Source organism: Podarcis erhardii, assembly GCF_964252035.2.
Source record: "Podarcis erhardii genome assembly, chromosome: 10".
In the NCBI taxonomy this organism is placed as follows: domain Eukaryota; kingdom Metazoa; phylum Chordata; class Lepidosauria; order Squamata; family Lacertidae; genus Podarcis; species Podarcis erhardii.
In genome coordinates this window covers 48,169,163-48,195,784 of record NC_138500.1, presented here as the reverse complement: position 1 = coordinate 48,195,784, position 26,622 = coordinate 48,169,163, and the positions used below count along the sequence as shown (strand labels likewise).

The window sequence follows — 26,622 nt, the reverse complement described above, 5'->3', positions numbered from 1 at the left end:
AAGGGAAACTTAAGAGAAGCAGGGGAAACAGCTGGTGTGTATGTGTCTGTGTTTTGTCAATGGGGTTTCCCCAGCACCAGCACACACACTGATGACGATACTGTCTCCATTACCAAGAAAATGGTGGAAAACTGATTGGTTATTCAGAAAGGCTGAATGTTATTTCATCATTTTTACTTCCCATGAGACATCTCAAAATGATGGCAGGTCACCTGTACTCATCATGTAGCATATAGCCTGTCCTCATTGACCCATGTCCTGGAACCACCAGATTAGTAAAATTCATGTTAAATTGCTGTTTTAGGGGTTGTTTTAAAAAGTCTGGAACGGATTAATCTGTTTTGCATTACTATCTATGGGAAAGCGCACCTTGGTTTTGGAACACTTTGGTTTTCGAATGGACTTCAGGAACGGATTAAGTTTGAGAACCAAGGTACCACTGTACTTTTATTTTTCAATTTTTTTTGACCTTCTGTGAATACTTTTATATGCTGCTTTGGTTTGTTACTGCTGACATCTTTTATACTACTCTTTTATGTTGTGATGTCTTAATGTTTCTGTTTTAAAGTGATAGTAACTTTTTGTAAGCCAACCTAGGAACTTGCAGAAGGATGCAGTATAAACGCACTAAATCAGGGCCAGGCAGCCTGTGACCTTCCAGATATTGTTGGACTACAACTCCCATTATCTCTGACTATGATGGCTGGGGTTGATGGGATCTCAAGTCCAACAACATCCAGAAGGTCGCAGATACCCTAACTTTCACAACAGAAAACATTTTATTAGTCTATGTAAATGCACAAGACTTTGAGGGGAGGTTGACTGAGAATAAGGCTAAACAGCAGGTCCATGAAGGGGAGGGGAGGTTGGTAGTAATACTAAAAAAAAAATGTTTAGAGATTTATATTAAGCAGTATACCAAAGTTTTAAAACAAATAAGCCAATTAATAATAATAATTCATTATGTATGTATTTTATCCAGCAAATATTCCCAAATATTTGCTCTAAAATCCAACATCTATGGGGGATTTTAAAAAATATCATTTCAAGAGGTTAGTAAAAGAAAATGGTAATTATTGCATAATAAAAATGCTCTTCTTCTCCCCTCAGCTGGAGTTTAATTCTTAGGCTACTTAACATAGCTACTAAAGACACAGACGTGATCGAGACAAAAACGAGTGATAAAGAGTTGTGCTTTCAAGGAGCTGACCACTAGCCAGATATAAAGGCACTCAGAAGCCAAGAGCTCCTACTGTTCTCAATAACGAATAAAAGCATGAATGGCTAGTTACACACAGAGCTTCTAAAAATCTGTCCACTTCATTCGCTCTCCAAATGGAAGCTTGAAACCTGTTTCCTTCCTTCCTTCCTTCCTTCCTTCCTTCCTTCCTTCCTTCCTTCCTTTCTTTCTTTCTTTCTTTCTTTCAGCATTTAAAGCTAATAGTTACTTTTGTGTTTCTTGCTGTCAGGATTCAAGAGTAGCCATTCCTGTAGCTATGCAAACCATTTTACGTTAACCAAAATATTTCGTTTTCAATAGGGCTTTCCTCCCATGTTTGAGAGGGGTTAAGGCCTTCTCATACAAACAAGTCAATGAAAACTCACCCCAGAAAGCACCTGCTCCCTACAGAAAAGGTGCATTTTGTATGGTGGTTCTGTTCACTAATCTGCTGCTTCTGCCACCATTGTGTTTTCTCCTTGCCATGTAAAAAAAAGGAAAAAAATGTTGTTTGCGGGTGTGCAAGGAAAAATTGTGGTGTGCCATGTGACACAATACAGTTGGAATACTTGCCCCTTGATGTTTAATTTCAGGTAACCCTAGATCCTTTGGTAGCTTTATTCTGAAAGCAAATTTATGAAATCCTATTTATGTCAAATAAATCACAAGATTGATTCCAGTTTCCTACAGATATCTACTTCTTTTTGTGCTATATGAGCACTAACCTAACAGAAGCTAGTCCAGAGGCTAGCCAGGCAAAAGATCACTGTAAGCACCTGTGACCCAGTTGCACCCACCTACAAATGCAGTGCTCTTGATTCACATAGAAAAAAGACTGTGGAAATCAGCCCACCTCACATGTGATCCTATGGCCTGCTTCAAGCACCACAAACCCAATCATCTGAACCATGCTTTGTAGTTTGTAAATACTGGACTTGGTGCCTACAGACTAGTTGACCGTGTCAACTATAGTTAACATCGCCTCCAAAACTGTCAGGCTTCAGGGAATCTGATCCCTCCCCTGGTGGCAGCCAAGAAGCAGATAAACAAGAAGAGTTCTTACCATGTAATTTATTCAGTATTCACAGAGAGTAAAGGGATGTGGTATCTATGCAATGATGGCGTTGCTCCAAGTAATGTCTCCCCTCGCCCTTCATCTTCCCTAATCTGTCAGTCCTGCACTGGCCAATCTGAGCTTCCTGCCTCTGAGCTCTCTGTTCTACTACTCTCAACGCCCGTCTAGTCCTGGGAAAGAGGGGAGGGGTCAGGAATGCTTTCCTAAGCCACTGAGTCTGTCAGCTGTCTTTCCCCTGGTGTTTCTTCCTCCTGCTGTTCCTCTCCCAATATTTCCCAGCTTTCCCCCTCTGCAGCCTCTGACCTATGGCCTTCTGCAAACCACTGTTCTAAATCTATACTGTCCTCCTGTTCTCGGGAAGCTTCAGGCGAAGGGGGCGGTGGCCCCCACCATTCCTCTTCAGTCCAGCCCCTGACAAGAAACATAGTTTGCAAAACAAGGGTATGAAACTTTGGACTGATGCTGGTTTGTCTGAACAAACCACAGAGTATAAAGCAGAATGGGTGGGTGTGGTTTTCTGTTTTTGTTTTTGTTTAGGTATAATAGGACACTGTGGTTTGGTCAAAAGTGGAACAATACTCTTCCCTGCCCTTAAAAAGGCATTTGAAAGGAGGAAGCATATGAGAGCAGGACTCATGCAGCCTTGCTCTCATTACCATTACAACTCAACTGTGCCACTGTACAGGGTTCATTCATGTAAACATTACAGAAATACTAATTAAGACTGCGTGTGGCTTAACGTTACATATTTATTTTAAGCGTCTGACAGAAAGGCTGTGCAGACGAGTAGGTACTAGCTGGGGAAGTGATTCACTAGGCAAAAATCATGGCTGCCATGGCATATAAAGTGGGAAGGGGGTCCTAGGCAGCCAAGGGGATACTGGGTGCCACAGGCAGACCCAAGCAAGAACACAGTTATTTAGATGATGGTTAGTTTGGTTATGTCAGTAGCCCACATTGAAATGACCCATCCGATTAGAAACTGTACAACTGCATGGTTCAGGCTGCAATAATGGTTTGGACATCATCATGAATGCATTGAAAATGGCAAAACTCTCTCATCTCCATATTTAATATAACAGAGCCAGAAAATTCAGTTAAAAGTAAACTGGGTAAATTATCCGAAGGCTAACTAATGCATTACTATATTGATTATATTATGTATCACTCTACTGAATTGTACACAAATACTAATTTTGTATGGATATTCCATGTATAAAGACATCAGTAATCCTCACTATGCTTTACAATGCATCATAATCTCAGAATTAGCTGAAATGCTATTGCTACAGTTTTTGTTTTTTTTAAAAAGCTACACATGCCTATTTGTTGTTCCTTGAGAATAAGACAAAGAAGAAAGTCATCTTGTAAAATCTTTGATAAGCACAATATGTTGGTAAGGATTCAGTAAAACACACACACAGTGAGTTCTATGCCACAGAAGATGGCACAAACCTTGGCTGGGTGGTTTGGAAACAGACAGACAGAAAAATCAATTTTCCAGGGGTTGCACAGTGCTAAAGATAGATATTTTATTGAACCTGACCTTAGAGCACAAATTCTCCTGTGTCTACTGTCTTTATTCATACCAAAAAGTTAATTAAATATTCTACCACAGCATCTGATCTTTATTATATGCTGCACGTACTTGAGTAATAATTTTACTAATTCCCCATTGTCGTCACAAAACAGATAATCTTCTTGAAGCTCCAAATAGTTAAAAGAATAATTTCATGCTCAATAATTCCTTTGTGTGTCTCAATGCAAGAGGAAACACCGTATTCTCTTATTGACATGTAAATTGTCAATGAATGAGATTCTCCAAACCAGGCTCCCCCCTCCACCAGCAGCCTTGCCACTTTCCACCCTTTGATAATGCTGTATTAGAACTGAAATTGAAATTTGTGTGTAGCAATATGCTACATAATATTACTACCTACAGACACTTGACTAAGGGAAGTGTCACCAGGTGTGACAGTCAAAGGGAACAAAGACGATTGTAAGAACAATTCTAAAAACAATTTGGCATGCAATACAATCTAGCAGCCTTGATAATCCATAATCCAAACTGCTCTCCTTTTTAGTCTGTAACAATGTTTACATACATTGTTTATTGTGAGAGATCAAGTTTTAATATTTTGTGTGTGTGTGTTTTAGATTTCCCTGGAAAAAATCCATTAGGATCCAAAACACTTTGGATCAATAGACCTCTTTCTTGTCTACCCCACCATTGTTGTTGTTTTTTGCCTTTGATTTCCAAAGTCCTGCAACTCCTGGCCTGCCTTTTGATACCTTGCCCTATGGGCTTTTTCATCAGATCAGAAAAGGAAAATCAGAGAAGGAAGCCCAGGTTTGTTACTGTTATGATAAACCAAAGTTTATTGCTGTGTTCAAACAGAGCCAATCAGTCCATCAGCACTTAAGTAGCCATAGGTTCTGCCAGATTCCGGTACTGAGAACTGCTCTGTAACATGATTTTTGTCTCCTTGTTTCGCTTACTCTCAGAAGTACACACCTTAAAGCAATCCACCTTAAAGCAAACCCTATTTCCCCACATTCAAAACAAATTACGGAAAATAAAGTCTGCATCTCTTAAACATGAACTCTTAAATTAAAGCTTTCTAATGGAACCATGAACTCACCAATGTTAAGTGTAATTATGCCAAATTTTATGAAAACACTATACACACGTATAAAATGTTTTCAAAAGTTGACTTATGCAGAGAACATCAATTTAATATTCAGGTGTGTTACCTGTTATGCTTCATGAAATCAATCAGCTGAAGCCAGTTATCTCCACTTAACTACCCTAATTCCAAACAGCTGTATATTAAAAGTACTGGTAAAAGTTCCAGAGTTTCACTAAGACCTACAAAAGTAAAAGGTTGGGGGGGGGGTCTTTTTAGGAGTTCCTGTTTTTGTTGCACAAAGGCAACCCAAACTTAAGCCTCTGTCCTCAGAACACCTCTCCCCAGACTCTGCTGCCTTGTGGAGAACTGAAAAAATGTAAGGGGCAACCCTGAAGACTACTGTCTGCCTCAGAATCTGTTGTCTCCTGATGTTCAGCAGCATGCTCCAACTTGGTGTGGCTGCTTGTTGTTGTTTAGTCATGTCTGACTCTTCGTGACCCCATGGACCAGAGCATGCCAGACACTCCTGTCTTCCACTGCCTCCCGCAGTTTGGTCAAACTCATGCTGGTAGCTTTGAGAACACTGTCCAACCATCTCGTCCTCTGTTGTCCCCTTTTCCTTGTGCCCTCCATCTTTCCCAACATCAGGGAGTCTTCTCTTCTCATGAGGTGGCCAAAGTATTGGAGCCTCCGCTTCAGGATCTGTCCTTCCATTGAGCACTCAGGGCTGATTTTCCTTAAGAATGAATAGGTTTGATCTTCTTGCAGTCTTAGCTGGTGATAAAGTAGCCTCCAACCCTGTTGATCACTATTGGATTCTGTGGTCATGACTTTGACCTTGGGTCCTGAATGTAACATGTTCCAATTGACCACACTTAAGATAAACCACAGTTTAGGGCTACTGAAAACAGAAGTGAAAGCTTCTGATGCCTTCGACATGCAGTTAGGAGTAGGTGAGGGGAAAACCAAGAGCCCAAGGTTCTTCCTAGCCTTCTTTCCATGATGATAAATCATAGTTTTATCATGCTCGTATAGAACCACTGACGCTCACTAGTTTTGTACTGCTTTCATAATACAAAACGACAGCCCAAAGGAATGTGCATGTGCTCTGACATGGGGACAAAATATGCCCATGGGAGAGATATGTAAAACTTCACTTTAGATACTGCTGAAGAAATGCAAAGGCAGGAATAGCCATGTCCAAGTCCTTAAGCTTAAGGCTTTTCAGAATACACTAAGCTATGTACTGGTGTTCATCCCTCATGCATTCTGCATTGTATACCCCTCCCCACTGTATCAGCATTTCTAGAAGGCATCCATGCAGGCCTCCTTTTATCATAATGGATGTTTATGGTGCAAGCTGGAATATACTTTGTTTTGACAGAGCTAGCTGTTCCAGCCAGTTTCCAGATCTTTGCCTAGCCAATACAAATTAAGACACGACCTTGCTTCTTAACTCTGAGAGAATTAACGCGGATTATTATTTTCTTAACAATTTTGTTCTATAAGAACATAGCAACACAGGTCAAAAAGCTTTTCTGTGCATTAGGTAAAAAGCTGAAAAATACTTTGTGTCTTGGCTTAGTTCACAAAATATCTTAGGGATGAAATTTCAGGGATGCAACAGCATTTGAACCACGCAAAGAGAGATACTGGATACCACTGAAAGTCAGAACATAAATGTTTCTGAATGTGAAGCTAAAATGAGTAGAAACCAGTGTCTTTGAGAAACACTATGGAGAAAACACTGTAGGTGCTTCTGAAACTTTCCGTAAAATTGAATATCTTTTTTTTTTTAGAAATAGGGAGAGCAGATGGAGTTGTAAACCTAGACAGCATCTTCAAAAGCAGACATCACCTTGCCAACAAAGGTCCATATAGTTAAAGCTATGGTTTTCCCAGTAGTGATGTATGGAAGTGAGAGCTGGACCATCAAGAAGGCTCATCGCCGAAGAATTGATGCTTTTGAATTATGGTGCTGGAGGAGACTCTTGAGAGTCCCATGGACTGCAAGAAGATCAAACCTCTCCATTCTTAAGGAAATCCGCCCTGAGTGCTCACTGGAAGGACAGATCGTGAAGCTGAGGCTCCAGTACTTTGATCACCTCATGAGAAGAGAAGACTCCCTGGAAAAGACCCTGATGTTGGGAAAGATTGAGGGCACAAGGAGAAGGGGACGACAGAGGACGAGATGGTTGGACAGTGTTCTCAAAGCTACCAGCATGAGTTTGACCAAACTGCGGAGGCAGTGGAAGACAGGAGTGCCTGGCTTTGGAACCCAACAGGTTTTAACTATACCTGATTTTGGCTTAGGTGAGATCCCCAGAATGTAAACCTCACATAAGCTGCTGGCTTACTGTATTTTAAAGAATTGTCACTTTTCTTATTTGCTAGGTCCCAAGTCTTAGGAGCTGAAAAAAGTTAAGGTATTTGCCACCATGAAATTTAGGTGCAAGGCTACTTACAAAAAAAATTAAAATGTTTGCAAGAGAAGTATATTTTGTGGTAACCAGTTGGCTGTCAATATTTTGTCTCTAGTGGTATTTGTTTCTGCATTCTTCTTATCAGCTCTTTTCCATTAGATAGAGCTGTTCTGCCAACGAACTAGCTGTTTCCTGAATTCCATCTGTGCTTTCAAACTGTTACCCATCTGTGCAGTTTCAACTTTAAATAAACCTCTGACCAATCAGTGAGTGAGCAAGAGACAGAGAGCGCAACAGTGGGGACTCGCTATGTGCATCTTTTGTTCTATAGCTCTTATGCAGATATAGGAACGAGCTGAAAATGATTGGCATTTGCTCAAAATCGCAGTCTGACACCATTTTTAAGCAGGAAAACAATGTTTTTTAATATAGAAATAGCTGATTTTGGAAACTAATTATATTCCTGCTCTGCAGAAAGGACTCCACTAAATGGCTTTGGAACCCCCTGCCTTCTAGATTATCCTCGTTTAAAACAGGCAAGTTATCACTTCTTGCCACTATGTAAGATAAGAGACAGGAGGGAGGCGCAGCAGGTCTAAAGAGCTGTGCATGACACCACTCAAAAGCACTGATTTGCTTTCGTAAAATTGCACCCCTTTATCGGAGCTAAGCAACATGAGCCTCAGAGCCAAATACCTCTATATGTGACTGCTTAATCTTGGGCGTGTGTGCAGTCCCACTGAAGTTAAATCAATGTAAAGGTTTGTTGTTCTGGCCATTGGTACACTGTCACTTCAGGGAAATTGTGTGCATAGATCTGAAGGCAAAATCTGATTAAACGACAACTTCCAGGTCCTCATTAACAGCAAGCTATAAATAGCAAAACACATCAGGTAGCAATAAAATGCATTTTCAACACTACCAACACAAATTCAAATAATTACACCAGAATGTCTTTTGCGCTTCTCATTTGGGGTCTAAGCGTGTACAAATATAGGGCTCTTTCAGGCCGACTCAGACTGCACATTGGCCAGGGGTGTGGCTCAGTGGCAGAAGCCTTACAAAGGGGGAAAGCCTCATTTTTTGAGGATCAACTCAAAGTTGTTGAGCTTACTTTGCAAAGGGAAAAAATTCTGTTTTTATGGGGTTCAACTCACAGTTCTGCAGCTTCTTTAGGAAAGGAAAGGGAGCCGTTTCTACGGTTTCCAGACAGATAATCTAATCAGCCAGTCACGTGTCGCTGGGGAAACAAACAGCCTGCAGAATATTCAACAATGGAGGCCTGGGCAAGGGGGCAGGGCCGGAAAGGGAGCCAGCGATCGACCACACATTCACTCCATAAGACGCACAGACATTTCCCCTTAATTTTTAGGAGGAAAAAAGTGTGTCTTATGGAGTGAAAAACACGGTATATAGAGTGCACAGCTGTGTTGTGCCTTTGGGTGCTGTCTCTGTGGGTGTGAGGCTATTTCCCAACTTCTTAGACATGTGTTGTTAAATGCTTTCTATCCTTGGTCCCACCTCCATCACTCATCTTTGCATCAGTATATGACTTATGGATACATAGAAATGGTATTGTTAGTATTTTAGCATGGAAAAATGTTAGTCTTTTACCCTGAAATGACTAAATAACCCCCCACACAAAGGAACTTGAAGCAACAGATGATACAAGCATTTTCATGCCACCTCGTAATGTAGTGACACAGACCTGAGATGAAAAGGTGACAGCCTGCAGAATGCACTGTCTTTGCACCCATCTCCATGGAAGATGTGGATATAAAAACCACATATTACTTCACAGTGATGTCAGGTCAGACATGAGTTTAAATCTATGGTTTTACAAGTACAAATCCACAGAGATAGATGGCCTATAAAATTCTTATCTAGATATTGACACATTGGTTCATGCTCCTTTAAGTGTGTTATGGAAGCCGTAATATGGCTCATGCGCATGTGAAAATCTACCCTGAGAAAATGGCTGCACTGTTAAAATACAAAACTCAGACTGTTTCTGTTATTCTTTTAACTAACCACTCCAGCAGCATATAATTCAGTAGATTAATATTTAATTAAGATGCAGAAATATTATGCAAATCATGTGCATACTACATTGTGTGATGCAAGGTCAAAGCAACATTACATTAATATTAGTATTACTATAATTAGTGTATAATGCTATCTGCATGCGACTGAGTAAATTAATGACAATCTCCTCGCAGCTTACAAGCATTTCACTTTATTTAATTTTTATTCATCACAGCTGGGCAGCAACGAATAATCTTTTTTTAATTTTAGGTGGCTAGCAACTTTTTACTTCTCTCTCCATGTAAATACATACCTGTCATTTTACACATCCAAGAAAAAGGATTCTGGTCCATGAAAGTTTATGCTAAAATACATTTCTTAACCTCTAACGTGTCCTGTTTCTTGTCATTTGTTTTAGATATAGTGCAAAGAAAGAACATTAATTCAAGTCATCCACTTCAGCATTTTAGCTTTCATCAAGATATATAGAACATCTCAGGTTCCTACACATCAACCCTTCTAACATACCAGAAATTGCAAATATCAAACAGAACAATCTATCAGGAAGATGTCTAGCGTAAACTCTATCTCAGCGTAGGGCACACATTTCTCAAGGGACATACCAGTTAATATCACGAATATATCTGATTCATAAGCAACAAATTTAAGTCTTCCCTTCATTTTCTCTTTCCTTATTATGTAATAATACGAATTGATGCCATCTCTTATTGAGGCATCTAATCATAAGCCTGCATTTTTATCAAAGCTTCTATATATTTCAATCAAGGCTTGTATTTAAAAATGAGCTTAAAAAAAAAGGATTTTCAAATGTTTCATGCCAGGCAAAAGACCAGCTGCCTAAAAGAACCTTGGCAAGATGTTTTTCCTCCTAAGACAAGAAGGGCCCCATTGATTTATAGTAGAAAAACAATTCTCAAAGTCATAAAAAGGGAGAATTACATATGCTGCCCCAAGGCTGAGAAAACACCATTAGGAATGGGGAAGATAATACCAATGTGCCTCCCAGTAAAATGAGCCAGATCTTCTTTCTAAGGTTAAAAGGCCAGGAGCAATGGGGAGAAACATTTAGCTGGAAAGAGAACATTTTTGGGGGAAGTCTTTTTCTAAAGCTGTTTCTTAAACTAAGAGAGTTAAAAAAGGTTAAAATGTGTTAAATGTTGGAAAGGCAACTGGCTTGGCAGAAGAAGCAGCTTCTTCCTATTTTATTTTGAGGCTGGAGAGGAGGGGGAAAGGGGGAGGTGCAAACTGAAGAGGCTTCTTTTAAAAGCTGTGTTTTATTGAGTTCCTTCCTTTTTACTTTGAAAAGCTTTATTCTTTTAAGAGGCTACCTATGATAAATGTATGAAATATATTAGCTTAAATATATTGGCTTAAATGTAATTATGCAAAGGATTTAAGGAATGCTAGATTCTTATTTCATATGGTTGTAAGAGTTGTATTTATCCTGAAATTAAGTCAGCCACCAGCCCCCCCCCTGCCAGACAGAAGACGCCATCCGGGCAGTCTTGATATATGGTTGTCAGGCATTTGTTTAGAAACATTAAATGAAGGAAATCTTTCAATGTTGATGTGAAACTCAAGATCCTTGACATCTGTTGAACATAAAATGTAAGATTAAACCATTTGTTTTAGAAGGCAATAGGGCAAGAAGGGCAAGAGGTGAGCTGGTAATTAAGATTCCATGTAAGATATATTATTACTTATTTGTCATTTATATATAGCTCTTTGTCTCCCATATAAGGGCAAGGAAATGGGTGTATCTTTTGTGGGTGTATCTTTTGTGATTGGCTCTAGCAAACAGCCAATAGGAATTTCAACCAGGCTGATTGGACAGAGGCAGCCACAGGAGGAGCAAAGGGGGCTGGATTAAGGGAATATAAGTGCTGGCCAGAATGGCAGGAGGCCAGGCCAGAGCTTGGTAACCACGTACCACTGAGCCTCTTATTTATTTGTCTGACAAATAAATTACTATTTTAATTTCTCTATTGCTGCGTTGAATATTTCATTCCAGCTAAGCGTTAACCACAAGCAGGGTGCTACATTTTATGGTGCCCTGTGACTCGGATAAGTGGTCTGCTGGAACGCAGCCCCTTCGCCCTACTGGGCAGGGTACAAGAGAGAGGACAACTGCTTACCCAAAGCGCGCACTGGTAATTTTTTCCAGGGGGAACGCAGAAGACTCGTCTGTCTGATACCCTGCTCACTGGCGGCGACGGACCGGGGGAAACAGGGAACCAACCAAGGGTAAGTGCACAAAGGGATTTTTGGCCCTCCAATTAATTGGGAGGAAGAGAAGTCTTGATCAAACTTCTGCGTCTCAGTAAGGGGAAACTGAGTACGCTAGGTGGTTGGGTACATCAGATGGTGATCTGGTGTAGGGAAAGGGAAAAATTGGGAGGTAGAGTGTGGTGAAGTATCCAGCGCATTGTATGTGTGAGAAAGTACAGAGCAATCTGTAGCTGACCCGAGTGTGGAGTGGGCAGTACTTCGGTTCCTAGTAAGGCGACTTCACTAGGCAAGGAAACCCACGAAGCGCGTCTGTGAGTGACTGAGTGGATACTTCACAGGGCCATACAATGGGAGTTGGGGGTTCAAAGGGGGAAAATACACCTCTTGAGTGTATGTTAAATAATTTTAAGAAAGCCTTCTCAGGGGCATATGGAGTCAAAATGACGCCAGAGCGCTTGAGAACGTTATGTGAACTAGAATGGCCAAAACAAATTACTGGATGGCCATCCCAGGGAACCTTTGATATAAATTTAGTAAGCAAACTTTGGACTGATATCGCCAAAGAAACTGGAGGGTGCCCAGAACAATTTCCATATATAGATTCCTGGCTGAGCACATTAAATAAAAATCCTCCATGGATAAGGGAATGCAAAGTCAAACGATGCAAATTATTGGCTGTAAAAGCCGAAGCTAGGAAAGGAATCTTGCCAAATAAACTCAAACCCATTTTTGAGGGGCCAGAGGAAGAGGTGCTTCCACCTCCACCCTATGCTCCACATCGAAGGGAGCTTAATCCAAACACTCCACCAGTTGTAACCCCAAGGCAAGAAACTGGAATGAATAATGGGAGTGGAGTCACAGAGCTTGATTCCTTGATAGATTATGATAAATATCTTCAGGAGGCATTGGAGTTCTATAATAAAGCCCAAGCAGAAGTGGTTATTCCACCTGTGACTCCTAATAGACCTCCATCTACAGTCTCCTTTAGTGGAACAACTGATTGCCCACCCCAAACCCCTGTGCATCCAAGTCCCAGAGAAATATTACAGAAGTTACAGGGAGACCTTGCTCGGTCAGCAAGCAATACAGCCAGGCGTATAAAGCTGCTAAAAGAACGCCTTGCGACAGATACCATCCCCTATGATTTGAGGCCCCTAGAGCAAAGTGAAGAGAAAGATCACGTAGTAGCCCCTCTTAGAAGAGTATTTGATGCACTTGAGGAGCCTGCACTGGTTAATGGGCAACCCGGACCACGGCCACCTCGAACTTCGACCCTGCAATATATTCCATTCACAACTACAGATCTGATGAATTGGAAAACACACACCCCATCTTTTGCAGAAAAACCTCAGGCTATGATGGACTTGGTGACTTCAATAGTAAATACTCATAGCCCTACTTGGACAGATTGTCGCCAGCTCCTAAATACTCTGTTCACCACTGAGGAAAGGAGAGACATAATTGAAAAGGCACAGATATATTTGCGTGAGCAGGCCAGAGCGGGAAATATTTATAATATTGACCGTCATCTCCAAGATAACTTTCCCTTGGAAGATCCTAATTGGGATCCAAACAATGCAATTCACCTGGCCAGACTCACCACCTACCGCCAGACACTTGTGCAAGGTATCCGCAGGGCATGCCAGAAGCCCACTAATATGTCTAAAGTCTCAGAAGTAGAACAAAAACCAAATGAGAGTCCGGGAGACTTTTTAGAGAGGCTGCAAGAAGCCTATCGTATATGGACTCCTTTTGACCCTGAAGCCCCTGAAAACAGTAGAATGATTACTGCTACATTTGTGGCCCAGTGCGCTTCTGACATTCGTAAGAAAATTCAGAAATCAGAAGGATGGGAAGGGATGCTGATGAGCCAAATTATGGCCATTGCACGCCGAGTTTATCGGAATAGGGATGAGGCTGAGAAGCAAGAGAAGAAGAAGTGGCAGAAGGAAAAGATGGTAATGCTAGCCACAGCAGTGAAGCAAGACCACCGCCCCTTAAATGGAGGGCGAGGGCGAGGAAGGAATCCACCACTGGGAAGGAATCAATGTGCAAATTGCAAGAAGGAGGGTCATTGGAAGCGGGAGTGTCCTGAACCCCTGAGGTTGGAAGAAGTACGCCCAGGCCCAGGCCCAGGCTCCGGCTCCGGCCCAAGAAACCAGGGACGGGGACGGGGAATGATCCGAGATGGAAGATATCAGAGACCAGGACAGGGACGGAGTAGAGACAATTTCATTGGACTGGCAGAAGAGGATTTTACCCAAGACTAGGAACGACCGGACTCCATAAAGTTAGGCTTCCAGGAGCCCACGGTCACGATTCAATTAGGGAGCCATTTAATAGACTTTATGATTGATACTGGGGCTGAATACTCGGTACTCCCAGAACTATTGCAGAAAAAGGCATCTAAAAGTGTAGTCATTAAAAGTGCCACTGGACAGTCAGCCAAGAGGTCTTTCCTCCAACCTTTGGAATGCCAGATTGGGGGACATCGTTTAACCCATCAGTTTTTGTATATACCTGAGTGTCCAATACCTCTCTTAGGTAGAGATATGCTGTCCAAATTGCAGGCCCAAATCACTTTCACTCCTCGAGGTCCAGAAATGAAACTGCCATCAAAAGCAGCAGGAATAATTACCCTCTCAGTACCTAAGGAACAATCATGGCGCCTAATGTCAGCCTTGCAAGTCCAACCCACATTGGATACAGAATTAAACAAGCTCCTCCGAACTCTACAGGTGCCACCAGGAGTATGGGCTGAAAATAGCCCACCAGGAATGGCTAAGAATATAGCTCCAATTGTAGTAACCCTAAAACCTATGGCTACCCCTGTATCTGTAAAGCAATATCCCTTACCCCGGCGAGCAGCGGAGGGCATCCAGAAACATTTGGACCGCCTATTAAAATATGGTCTGCTTAAGCCTTGCCAATCAGAATGGAACACACCCCTTTTGCCTGTTCGAAAACCTGGGACAGATGAATACAGGCCAGTGCAGGACTTGAGGCTCGTAAACCAGGCTATCGAGACCTTGCACCCAAATGTACCAAACCCATATACCTTGCTGAGTTTGATCCCACCAGAAGCAACATTTTTTACTGTATTGGACTTGAAAGATGCATTCTTCTGTTGCCGGCTGGCACCACAGAGCCAACCTATATTTGCCTTCCAGTGGGAAGACCCTTTGACAGGAACAAAAGGCCAGCTAACCTGGACAAGATTGCCCCAAGGATTCAAAAATTCCCCAACTTTATTTGGCACTGCCTTGGCGAGGGATCTAACAAGTTACCCCTCAATACCGGGAGAAAAGGTGGTTCTGCAATATGTGGATGATCTTATACTAGCTGCAAAGGATTTTGATACCTGTAAAGAAGGGACAGAGGAACTGCTCCACTTGCTCTGGGAAGCTGGCTACCGAGTTTCCCAGAAAAAGGCACAGTTATGTTTAGAAAAGGTCAAATATTTGGGCTTTGACATCTCACACCAACAACGAGCATTGAGACCAGAGAGGAAAGAAGCTATTTGCCTTATCAAGGAACCTACCACAAGAAAACAACTTAGGGGATTCCTGGGAACAGCAGGGTTTTGTAGACTATGGATACCTGATTTCAGTAGTCTGGCCAAGCCCTTACATGAAAGCACTCGAGGTGCAGAAAAGGACCCATTCGTATGGGGACCTGAGCAGAAACAAGCCTTTTTAGTTATCAAACAGCGACTTATGGAGGCACCAGCCCTTGGATTGCCTAATTCGGAAAAACCCTTTCAGCTGTATGTACATGAACAGAATGGGATTGCAGCGGCAGTCCTGACCCAGAGATTAGGAAGTTGGAACCGTCCAGTAGCTTATTTGTCTAAACAATTGGACTCAGTAGCAAAAGGATGGCCTCCATGCCTAAGGGCAGTAGCGGCCACTGCGAGCCTTGTCAAAGAAGCTGATAAATTTACCTTTGGCCAGACGATGTATGTGAATGTACCTCATGCTGTTCTGACACTCATGGAATATAAGGGTAGTTATTGGCTAACGAACCCAAGGATGGCTAGATACCAAGGCCTATTGTGTGAAAATCCCAGGATTCATCTACGAGTAGTGAATATGCTCAATCCAGCGACTTTGCTGCCCCTACCAGAGGTAGATGATGAGGAATCACATGATTGTCTCCAAATAATGGATGAAGTTTATTCCAGTAGACCTGATCTGAAAGATGAACCATTAAAAAATCCAGATGTTGTATATTATACTGATGGTAGCAGTTACCTGCATGAAGGTGCCAGACGAGCAGGATATGCTGTGGTCACCAATGAGGAAGTTGTGGAAGCTGAAGCTTTGCCTGCTGGCACCTCAGCACAAAAGGCTGAACTTATAAGTTTAACTAGAGCTCTGCAACTGGCAGCCGGATGTAAGGCAAACATCTATACTGATTCAAAATATGCCTTCTTAACCCTGCATGCACATGGAGCTCTATGGAAAGAAAGAGGTCTAATCGGAGCCCACGGGAAGGCTTTGAAATATGGACCTGAAGTAGAAATCCTGTTAGAAGCAGTATGGGCTCCAGAACAGATTGCTGTAATGCACTGCAAAGGTCATGGACGAGGGAGGGATCCAATAACCAGAGGAAATCATGCTGCTGACAAAGCAGCCCGAGAGGCAGCCCAAAAGCCTGTGGGAGGATTTATAGCAGCCCTCATACCAGAGGTAGTTCCAGAAGAAGTTAAACCTCACTATACCCCAGAAGAGAGGAAGTGGGCTGAACAGGAAGGAGCAGTTGTGAAGGACGGTTGGATGATCCTGCCGGACAATAGGATTTATGTACCTCATCATCTAGCAGGCACAATTGTAAGAAATTATCATGAATCTACTCACCTTGGCGGTACTGCAACTAGAGAGAGTCTCAGTCGGAAGTTGTATATTATTAATCTATCACAATTAGCAACTTGCATTTCACAGAAATGTGTTCTTTGTGCTAAAAACAATCCCAGGCAGGGACCGGTACAACCTCCTGGAATTCAGCATGTGGGATACGTCCCCATGGAAAGCCTAATTGTGGACTTCACAGAGCTGGTCCCTTCTAAGGGATTCAAGTATCTCCTTGTGTTTGTAGATACTCTTACCGGATGGGTTGAAGCTTTTCCCACCCGAACTGAAAAGGCACGAGAGGTAACTAAAAGACTCCTCACTGAATTGATCCCAAGGTTTGGATTACCTAGATGCATTGGAAGTGATAATGGGCCAGCGTTCATTGATCAAGTAGTACAAGATGTATGTCGAGTCCTACAAGTAAAATGGAGACTGCATACAGCATATAGGCCTCAGAGTTCAGGGAAAACTGAAAGAATGAATCGGACTCTGAAAACCCAATTGGCAAAATTAACCCAGGAAACGGGATTGGGATGGGTAGATGTGTTACCCATAACACTGTTTCGTGTTCGGTGTGCACCCACAAAAAGACTTAAGTTGTCACCTTTTGAGCTCCTGTATGGGAGACCGCCCTCCTTTGTTCAGGATATTCCAGCTGACCTTAAACAAATAGGAGATCATGTGACACAGGAACAAGTGCAATCTCTCTCCCGTGTTTTTGTTTCTCTTAACAGGTGGGCCCTCGAGCGCACGCCGTGCAGCATTGCCGAGCCGATTCATCAGTTCCATGCTGGCGATAGCGTATGGGTGAAAGAGTGGAAACGTGATCCACTTGCACCTAAGTGGCGTGGACCTTACACCGTCTTGCTCTCTACTCCAACAGCGGTGAAGGTAGCTGAGGTGACCCCCTGGATTCATCACTCTCGTTTGAAGAAGTCTGAAGGCAGTTGGACGTGCAAAGGTGACCCCTCTAATCCTTTAAAACTAACTCTCTCCAAAAACCCCTGTATCTAGCCCTACCGGGAACGGGCTAGGTCACGGGCAACATTTGACGACCGGCCTGCTGCAGCCACAACCTGGAAGCTGGCTGACCTGCGCACGCCTGAAGCTTGAGGAGCGTCTGAACCAGCGACTGTGAACGGAAAGATTCTCTAATACAATTGATTGACTGCCCCCCCCTTGTGGAACAATTATCAGAGATATTACTCATTGGGGATCCTCGGGATATATGTTTTGGTCTTGGAGGTTCCCCATTTCTGTCACTGGGGGAATTATATTGGGGCTAATAATTATTTGCTATCACAATAAGGTAATCTTTTGTGGAAGGAATGCATATACTAGACATCAACATGATTTTATTAATCCTGATCCCTTGGGAAGGGGAAGGGTCCTTGAATCTGACCAAATTGGCTAAATATGGATTCAGCCATGACCACAATATGTGGGTAGGTTTAGCTGAAATGGTAGCTAATGTTGCAAATAGGACCAATTGCCTTGTTTGCTCTCTTGGGCCAGATGATTCAGAGGGAGGTATGCCGTTATTACCGATACCATTAGATGCTATTGGTATGGTAAGCGAAATGCCACACCAAACTGAAATACAGAATTTCCCCGGATGGAACTCAACTAAACCATTACGAGTTATACCTGTACAAGGGGAATTCTGTGTACATAAATCATCAGATGCAGCTGATTCTCCCATGATAGGCTCTTCTCATTGTCACTATACTTGGGATTATAAGAAGAATAGTCATACCTGGGCACACGGTACTACCTATCGAACTCGGAATGCCTTGCCCTGTGCACCTCCTTTTATTCATGCATGGAAAGTGGTGTGGAACATAACTGTGACAGAAGAAGGCAATCTAACATACTGCACTGTGAACTCTCTACCCCTTTTGGTATTTCGCCTTCTGTATTCCCCGTACCAAAAACCTCAGACCCGATGGTTGTGGTGGATATGTGGAGAATGGGCATACAAGAAACTCCCTTCCAAATGGAGTGGGACTTGTTTCTTGGGTTGGGTATTACCACCAATGTGGATTATGCCCACTAGTTCGGCCAGGCGAACACGAAGGAATGCTGATATTTCTCATATAGCAGGAGGAAGTACCCAAAGTTGGAGCGGTACTGATGATTGGCCGCCAGAGCGCATTATAGCCTATTATGATCCTGCCTCCTGGAATCCTGGTGAGCTCATACAAGGGGCACGGGATCCTATTTATAATCTAAACAGAATAATTCGATTGCAAGCAGTAGTGGAACTTGTAACCAATGCAACGGCCCAGAGTTTGAGACTTATTGCACAACAGTTGGATGAAAGTAGAGCCGCCATTTTGCAGCTGAAAATGGGAATGGATTATGTACTTGCCAGGCAGGGAGGCCTATGTGGAGTCTTGAATTTGACAGGGAATGCCTGTTGCTTTAACATTTCTGATAATGGTGAGGCAATCCGTGTGTTGGCCACAAAGATGGAGAATATAGCACATGTCCCAGTACAAACATGGGAAGGATGGGATATGGGATGGCTCACCAATTGGTTACCTAATGTCACAGGACTCAAAGGGATACTATTGTCTTGCTTGTTTTTCTTGACAGTAGTAGTATTGGTTTTATGTATGATGCCATGTATCATTTCATGTTTTAGAAGTACAATTAGCAAGATGGTTTCAAATGAAACTCTACCTCATATCATGGCCCTATACAGAGCTTTACCTCAGGAATATGATGAAGGTCAAGCTATCAAGGACACTTGGGATGAAGGTCCTTGAGCTTGAAAGGGGGGAATGAGGCATCTAATCATAAGCCTGCATTTTTATCAAAGCTTCTATATATTTCAATCAAGGCTTGTATTTAAAAATGAGCTTAAAAAAAAAGGATTTTCAAATGTTTCATGCCAGGCAAAAGACCAGCTGCCTAAAAGAACCTTGGCAAGATGTTTTTCCTCCTAAGACAAGAAGGGCCCCATTGATTTATAGTAGAAAAACAATTCTCAAAGTCATAAAAAGGGAGAATTACATATGCTGCCCCAAGGCTGAGAAAACACCATTAGGAATGGGGAAGATAATACCAATGTGCCTCCCAGTAAAATGAGCCAGATCTTCTTTCTAAGGTTAAAAGGCCAGGAGCAATGGGGAGAAACATTTAGCTGGAAAGAGAACATTTTTGGGGGAAGTCTTTTTCTAAAGCTGTTTCTTAAACTAAGAGAGTTAAAAAAGGTTAAAATGTGTTAAATGTTGGAAAGGCAACTGGCTTGGCAGAAGAAGCAGCTTCTTCCTATTTTATTTTGAGGCTGGAGAGGAGGGGGAAAGGGGGAGGTGCAAACTGAAGAGGCTTCTTTTAAAAGCTGTGTTTTATTGAGTTCCTTCCTTTTTACTTTGAAAAGCTTTATTCTTTTAAGAGGCTACCTATGATAAATGTATGAAATATATTAGCTTAAATATATTGGCTTAAATGTAATTATGCAAAGGATTTAAGGAATGCTAGATTCTTATTTCATATGGTTGTAAGAGTTGTATTTATCCTGAAATTAAGTCAGCCACCAGCCCCCCCCCTGCCAGACAGAAGACGCCATCCGGGCAGTCTTGATATATGGTTGTCAGGCATTTGTTTAGAAACATTAAATGAAGGAAATCTTTCAATGTTGATGTGAAACTCAAGATCCTTGACATCTGTTGAACATAAAATGTAAGATTAAACCATTTGTTTTAGAAGGCAATAGGGCAAGAAGGGCAAGAGGTGAGCTGGTAATTAAGATTCCATGTAAGATATATTATTACTTATTTGTCATTTATATATAGCTCTTTGTCTCCCATATAAGGGCAAGGAAATGGGTGTATCTTTTGTGGGTGTATCTTTTGTGATTGGCTCTAGCAAACAGCCAATAGGAATTTCAACCAGGCTGATTGGACAGAGGCAGCCACAGGAGGAGCAAAGGGGGCTGGATTAAGGGAATATAAGTGCTGGCCAGAATGGCAGGAGGCCAGGCCAGAGCTTGGTAACCACGTACCACTGAGCCTCTTATTTATTTGTCTGACAAATAAATTACTATTTTAATTTCTCTATTGCTGCGTTGAATATTTCATTCCAGCTAAGCGTTAACCACAAGCAGGGTGCTACATTATGTCTATTCTGGCATACAAGAAGTAGAGAGGGACCGAAGCTCTTCTTCCACAGATGTCATGGACTGACCAGATTCAGAAGACTGGTGTAAGGCACTAGCTGGGGAACACACACACCCAAGAGAACCTCCAGAGGAAGAAAGCTCATAGCCAGGGGATTGGTGGAGGGATGACAATAAATGGTGAGAGGGAGAAGAAGGAGGGGGATATGTCGGAAGCTGAAGAGGTAACAAGGTTAGGTAAGCAGGAAGAGGCTGAGGCCTAGAGCAGTCCAGGCTTAAGAGGCAGGAGAGGAGCAGGACCAGGAGACAGAGATGAGGCAGGCTGCTGAAGAAGCCAAGGAATCACCCCCTCCTGCTGTGACCAGCTTCTCTCTCCCGCCCTAGTCTTCCAGAACAGGCAGAGAAATGAGGAGGGCAGAGCAAAGAGAGACAAGATGACAGAGCCTTAGGCTGCTAGGCTTAGAAAGTGGTGGGAAGGCGGGGGACCTTCAGTCCTCACATCCGCCTCATTGGGACAAGACCTACTGGAAAGACTTGCTGTAATCACTAGGCCTGCACTGTTTTCGTTTCCTTGAACAAAGAGTTAACTTCACTGACACCATGGTTTTTTATTGCTGACCTACACCTGACTCCGGCTCCTGGTAATAATTTTACCACCTCCTCTGTGTTAGTCCGTTGGGACTGAACGACAAATGTACTTATTTAACAAAATTTATATTCTATTTGATTGTAAAAAAAAATGTCAAAGCAGGGTTGTTGTTTTTAAAAAAGGAACAAAAAAATTACAATTATTAACAAAAGACAATGAAAAACAGCACTTAAAAACTTTCAAAGCTAATTAAAATCAACAATAAGCTGCAAATGGAATAAAACCACTATAACTTGGACATGTCTGGATAGGCTTGCCTAAACAAAAAAGTTTTAAGCAGGTATCAGAAATAATATAGTGTGTGATGTCAATAGGCAGGGAGTTTCCAAGTATACGTGTCGCCGCACTGAAAGTTCAATCTCTTACAACTGCAGAATGAGTATTGAGTGGCGGCTGAAACAGTGCTAGTTCTGCAGAACAAAGCAGCCAGGGGGGCACATATCTGAGTTACAGGAGAGACCATGATAAATGGGAGTAAAACCCCCCCCAAAAAACTGGTCAGGCTACTAAAGGGTATTTAAGATAAATATTTGTTAAAAATGTGTTTCTATACAAACCAAAATGGTTTATATTTCTTAAATAGCTAAGCACAAAAGAGAAAATAGAAGGAATTTCCCCAAAACCCATCTCCAAAGTGATAAGGCAACTCACTAGATTTCATAGTGAAATAATGATTTTTTAGAAGATCATAATTTTAAATCTTCAAGTTAAAAACTTCTTTCTGAAATAGTGTTAACTAAACAAACCCAGAAAAATAATTAGGACTTTAGACAGCAAGCTTGGTGCAAGCTTAAATTTGCTATCATAAACCATGCATAGACCCAGGGCAGTTAACGTTGAAGTTAATTAAATAATACTGATGATACCAAGGGTGGTATTTGGCCTTGTGGTCTCAAAAAGTTAATTCACCCTAATATTTAGGATTATTCTTTTTCAACTTTTTTCTTCATAACCTTTGAAGCTCTGAAGTTCAGGAGGTAGCTGCCCTCTCTATGAAGATTAAAGCATCTTGCAGGAACCTGCTGCTCACCGAATTATGTTTTCACAGATGCTTGTTAAACCGGTGACTCCAAAAGGTCTTTTCTTCAGTACCAGCCAAGAATTCCTACTCTGAACTTTCTCTCCACCCACCATCATTACATGCAGGGTAGTCTAGCCACAAAGGGTTGTATTTTACACTGCAATGAGACTTCTCCATTCCCTCCTCTCCTGGCACACCCTCAAAATCTGCTGCAGAGGAGAGCAGTAGAAAGCACCATTCCACAAGCGGAAGCCTGCTAAGCTAGCAGAAGGGACATATGGGATAGGACCCAAAGCCGTTATTTGCTCTAGTTCACTTCCTCCACCCATATGTTGTGGCCACCCAGGATATTCAATTATATGCAGTAGTTTTGTGGTGCTGTAAGAAAGTCCATAATCTTCCCTTTGGTGAAAAAATATACAGTAAAAAAATATACAGTAAAATATACGGTAAAGTGGGCTGGGAGAGAAAGAAGAGACAAAATCCCCTAACAAAGGATTGCAAAATGGACTAGGTTAATGGGCCCCTGGCGGTTAAGTCCAGTCAAAGGTGTCAGGGACACGCTCAGCAGAGAGGAATCTCCAGAGGGGAGGAGGAATTGGCTGAGTCGCCAAGAAGTAGGAGATGGAGCAAGCGAGTTGTATATATGTAGCCCTCTGTTGTATCTTAATTTTCAATCCACGTATAGAGAAGTGAATCCTCCCAGTTCTCACCTGGGAGAGTTTCCCTCTTCCCCTGTCTCACACCCTGAGAAAAAAACCATTCTGGCCTGCCTCTCACGCAGGTCCCTTCTTCTTCTGATCACTCTGAAATAGTTACAGAGCAAAATGTAGTGTTCCACAGACTGCCGCCTTATCCTATGTTCCATATAACAACACCTTGTGCTGCTGATTTTGTGATATAAGGTAGTCAGAAAGAGGAAAAGCTAGCTGCCAGAGTGAATTCGTTCTCAATATGTTTTGAGCTATTACCTTTCTTGGGTGAAATTTCTTCTGAAGCTTCTTGAGGAAGAAATTTGCTTGAGACTGACTGCTTCCCTTACAGCTGCCCGAAGCTATTTTTGCTCTTACTTTGTTGGTAAGAGTATATAAAGGACCTGCCTGCCAAATGAGACCTAATTTGATGGCCCTTCTGCGGGTGACCGCTGATTTCGGAGGTTAGGTATGTGACTACTGGAGAGGGGGGCCTTCCTAGTGGCAAGGTCAAAACTCACTCCCTGTAGGTGTGTGTTTGGTGCCTTCTCATTCTCTCTGACACATCAAGCATAGTCTGTCTCATTCTGTTGGGCCTTAGATGGCTTAATTCTTGAGACCCTTTTAATTGCCTTTTTGCTCCCTATTGATTGTTGCTTTATATGACTTTTGGCTTGTCAGTTTTAAGTGTTATATCTTGTGCTTTTATGGTCTTTTTATTGGGTGTGGGTGCAAAGAGTAAGAGTAAGCTTCATTGAAATGAGAAGGCAGATAGAAATATTATAAATTTAAAACCACACAAACAAAGGAATAGCAAAAGGGAAGCTGGGAAGCATAAGAAAATGAGGAAATTCAAAAAAGGAAAAAAAGGGGAAGGAGACAAAGAAATGAAAGAAATGCAGTAATTAGCTGCTTTCAAGTATTACATCGTACTAACCTACAGAAAGACTTAAGGTGAAGATACATGTTAAGCCCAAATACACGTATACGACATATGTTTGCAAACACATTTACTACATAATACATTACAGTTTTACAGTGTACACAAATGAAGAGCTCCGTGTATGAATTGGTCTCTGAAAAGCATAGCCTGGTAAAAGCAGTTGGGCAGAAAAATACTTACTAGAGTCTATTTTTCATATTCCCAGCAGCCAACCAGAATTCTAAATGAATTCAATAGGATCAAAGCATATAATTTCCCCTTATAGACGTTACATATTCTTAACCAAGACCACAAGCAAAGTAACACATTCAAATTGTAAGCTGGACTGCATCACATCCATAAATTTGTCATCTAAACACGTTTCGCGGTACATCAGCACTGCATTCTCTTGCAAATACTGGGCACGTGGAGAAAACAGTCTTTTATCTATCTACAATTTAAGATCTGGTATTGAATATACTTTAGTGGTTATTACAGCTATTTTCATCACTGTGGATTAAGATTGGTGAAATATTTCTAGTAATACAGGACATGTATGGCAAGTGACATCACAGTAACACACACACACACACACACCAATTGATAAAAAAAACACTTAAGAAAGTGTGGGGTGGGAATTATAATGGATAAAATTTAAAGTATGTATAGGATGAAATACAATAATACTGAAAATACTGTACGTATTGAATTCTTACAATACTTCTAAGGGACAATGATTCCACTGTAACAATTACAGCAGCAGAATTATTACTTACACACTTTTGATGGATGCCTGCTGGTGAGTTCATTGAAAACCATTGTTCCCTGGAGAATAGTCTCTTAACAGTTGTCATTATTTTCAGACTAATGCTAGTTTTGTCACACTGACAGTGACAGCATGAGTCTTCAAGGAATGTATGCGTAGACAAGGTTTACACAGATTCAACAGTACAGAGCACCAAATCTCCTTTTTAGGGAACTCTTCCCCTGTTATTTACCTCTGTCTATCAAAAAGTTTTCCCAGAAGATTAGCACAGTCTATTCCCCTCCCTTACAAATTTCGCAACGAGTTAATAACACAAGCCAAAGACTGCAGATGTCTCCCGGTTATTTTCATAGTAGTTTCTCCTGCTTTCAAGTATCAAATGTTATTTATTTCAGCAGGGAAGAGCTCATTAAGGTGAGTACTTCATTTCTTGATAAGAACCTCAACACAAAACATCCATTAGCCCACTGACACTAAGAAACTGCCTCATGCAGATGAGAAAATAAAAATTATGTATTACCTAAATTATGTAGATTTGCATTAAAATTGTTTACAGCAAGCAATTGCTAATTATAGCAAGTCATACTGCATCTGGCATTATTATGGCAGATGTAGAAATGGAAAGAAGAATGCAGGAAGTTTCAGGAGACAAATCATAAGTAATGCATCAAATGCAACAGAAAGATGTATAAAACTGATTATCAGATGACAGCTTTAACAGAGTCCCGGCTAGGAGACATGCAACTTATTAGAGTCCATATAATGTATATATACATGCACTGTATATATTAATACATGAGAGCTATTTGTGTATAAATGTATAAACAAACATCCAAGTGTTTATTCAAGACCATTCAAAATGAGCTTGCAAGTGCGTGTTCATGTTGTGCATTTTTCTCTAAAGTTTCTACTTCGTTGTGTATTTTCTCTAGAGTAAGTTTCTACTCAAAATGGCTCAAATGTGTTGAGAAACACACTACTTTTTAATACACCAAACACATCCACAACACACACACACACACCAGATTGTGAAAAATGGTTTATCTATTTGTTGCCTCCTGTGCTGCAACCACATTATATAGCTGGCATCATTCTTTTTCTTCCAGTCACAAACACTAAAAGATATCTTACTGGAATTATCTGCTTGTCATTGGTAGCACAAGAGAAACTGACCTTTTGAAAATGAATAGCTTTTTTTGTCACCATGTCTGAAATAGCAGTATGACAGGAATAACCAGAGAATGATAAAGTGGAATTTAGCAGATAGCATGCAAGCAAATAAATGAAGCCTTCATTAAATGCACATTCATTAGCCGTACAATCCTAGGCATGTCTACTTAAAAGTAAGATAATAATAATAATAATGTTATGCCAATGGTGCTTGCTCCCAGTTAAGCGTATACAGGATTAAAGTCTCAATCTCTCATACAAAATCACATGCATCCATATGAGGTTAATATAAGGATGGAGAAATCAAATGCTTCGCAAAAGCTTTCTTCTTCTTACTTATATACTGTAGAGCATTGCAACACAGCAGTTGTTTTCAAAAGCCTCTACCGGCTTGTAATGCTTATCAGCTGCATAGATTGCAAATATAAATAAGTATTTTGGAGACAGCAATTCTAATGGATTCCTCCTCCACTATATTATTTATTCTTGACGGTATTTTTGCATAATTTTGACAGCATCGCATCTTTGATGCATTAACAATTCTCACTGCTGTCAACTGTTTAATATTTCAAGAATTATATTGTGACAATGTTCTTTATTTATAAGTAACATTTACCAGAAATGTTGGAATAATGTATGGAAATACTAATAGAACACTGAAACCAGTTAAGGACTCTCACTACTGTCAGTGACTCTTCTCCCCCCCCCCCCTCTCTCTTTATATATATATATAATAATCTGGATCACAGCTACAACCTAAGGAGTCTCGATGCAGCCTTAGTTATGAACCAGGGGTTCCCAACA

The 26,622-nt window shown here is 41.4% G+C and overlaps 1 protein-coding gene across 3 annotated transcripts in view; it reads right to left on the bottom strand.

Moving 5' to 3' along the window:
* Positions 1-26,622, bottom strand: part of TAFA2 (TAFA chemokine like family member 2) — a 152,812-nt gene that overhangs the window by 88,596 nt on the left and 37,594 nt on the right. The gene's annotated exons all lie outside the window — the stretch shown is intronic.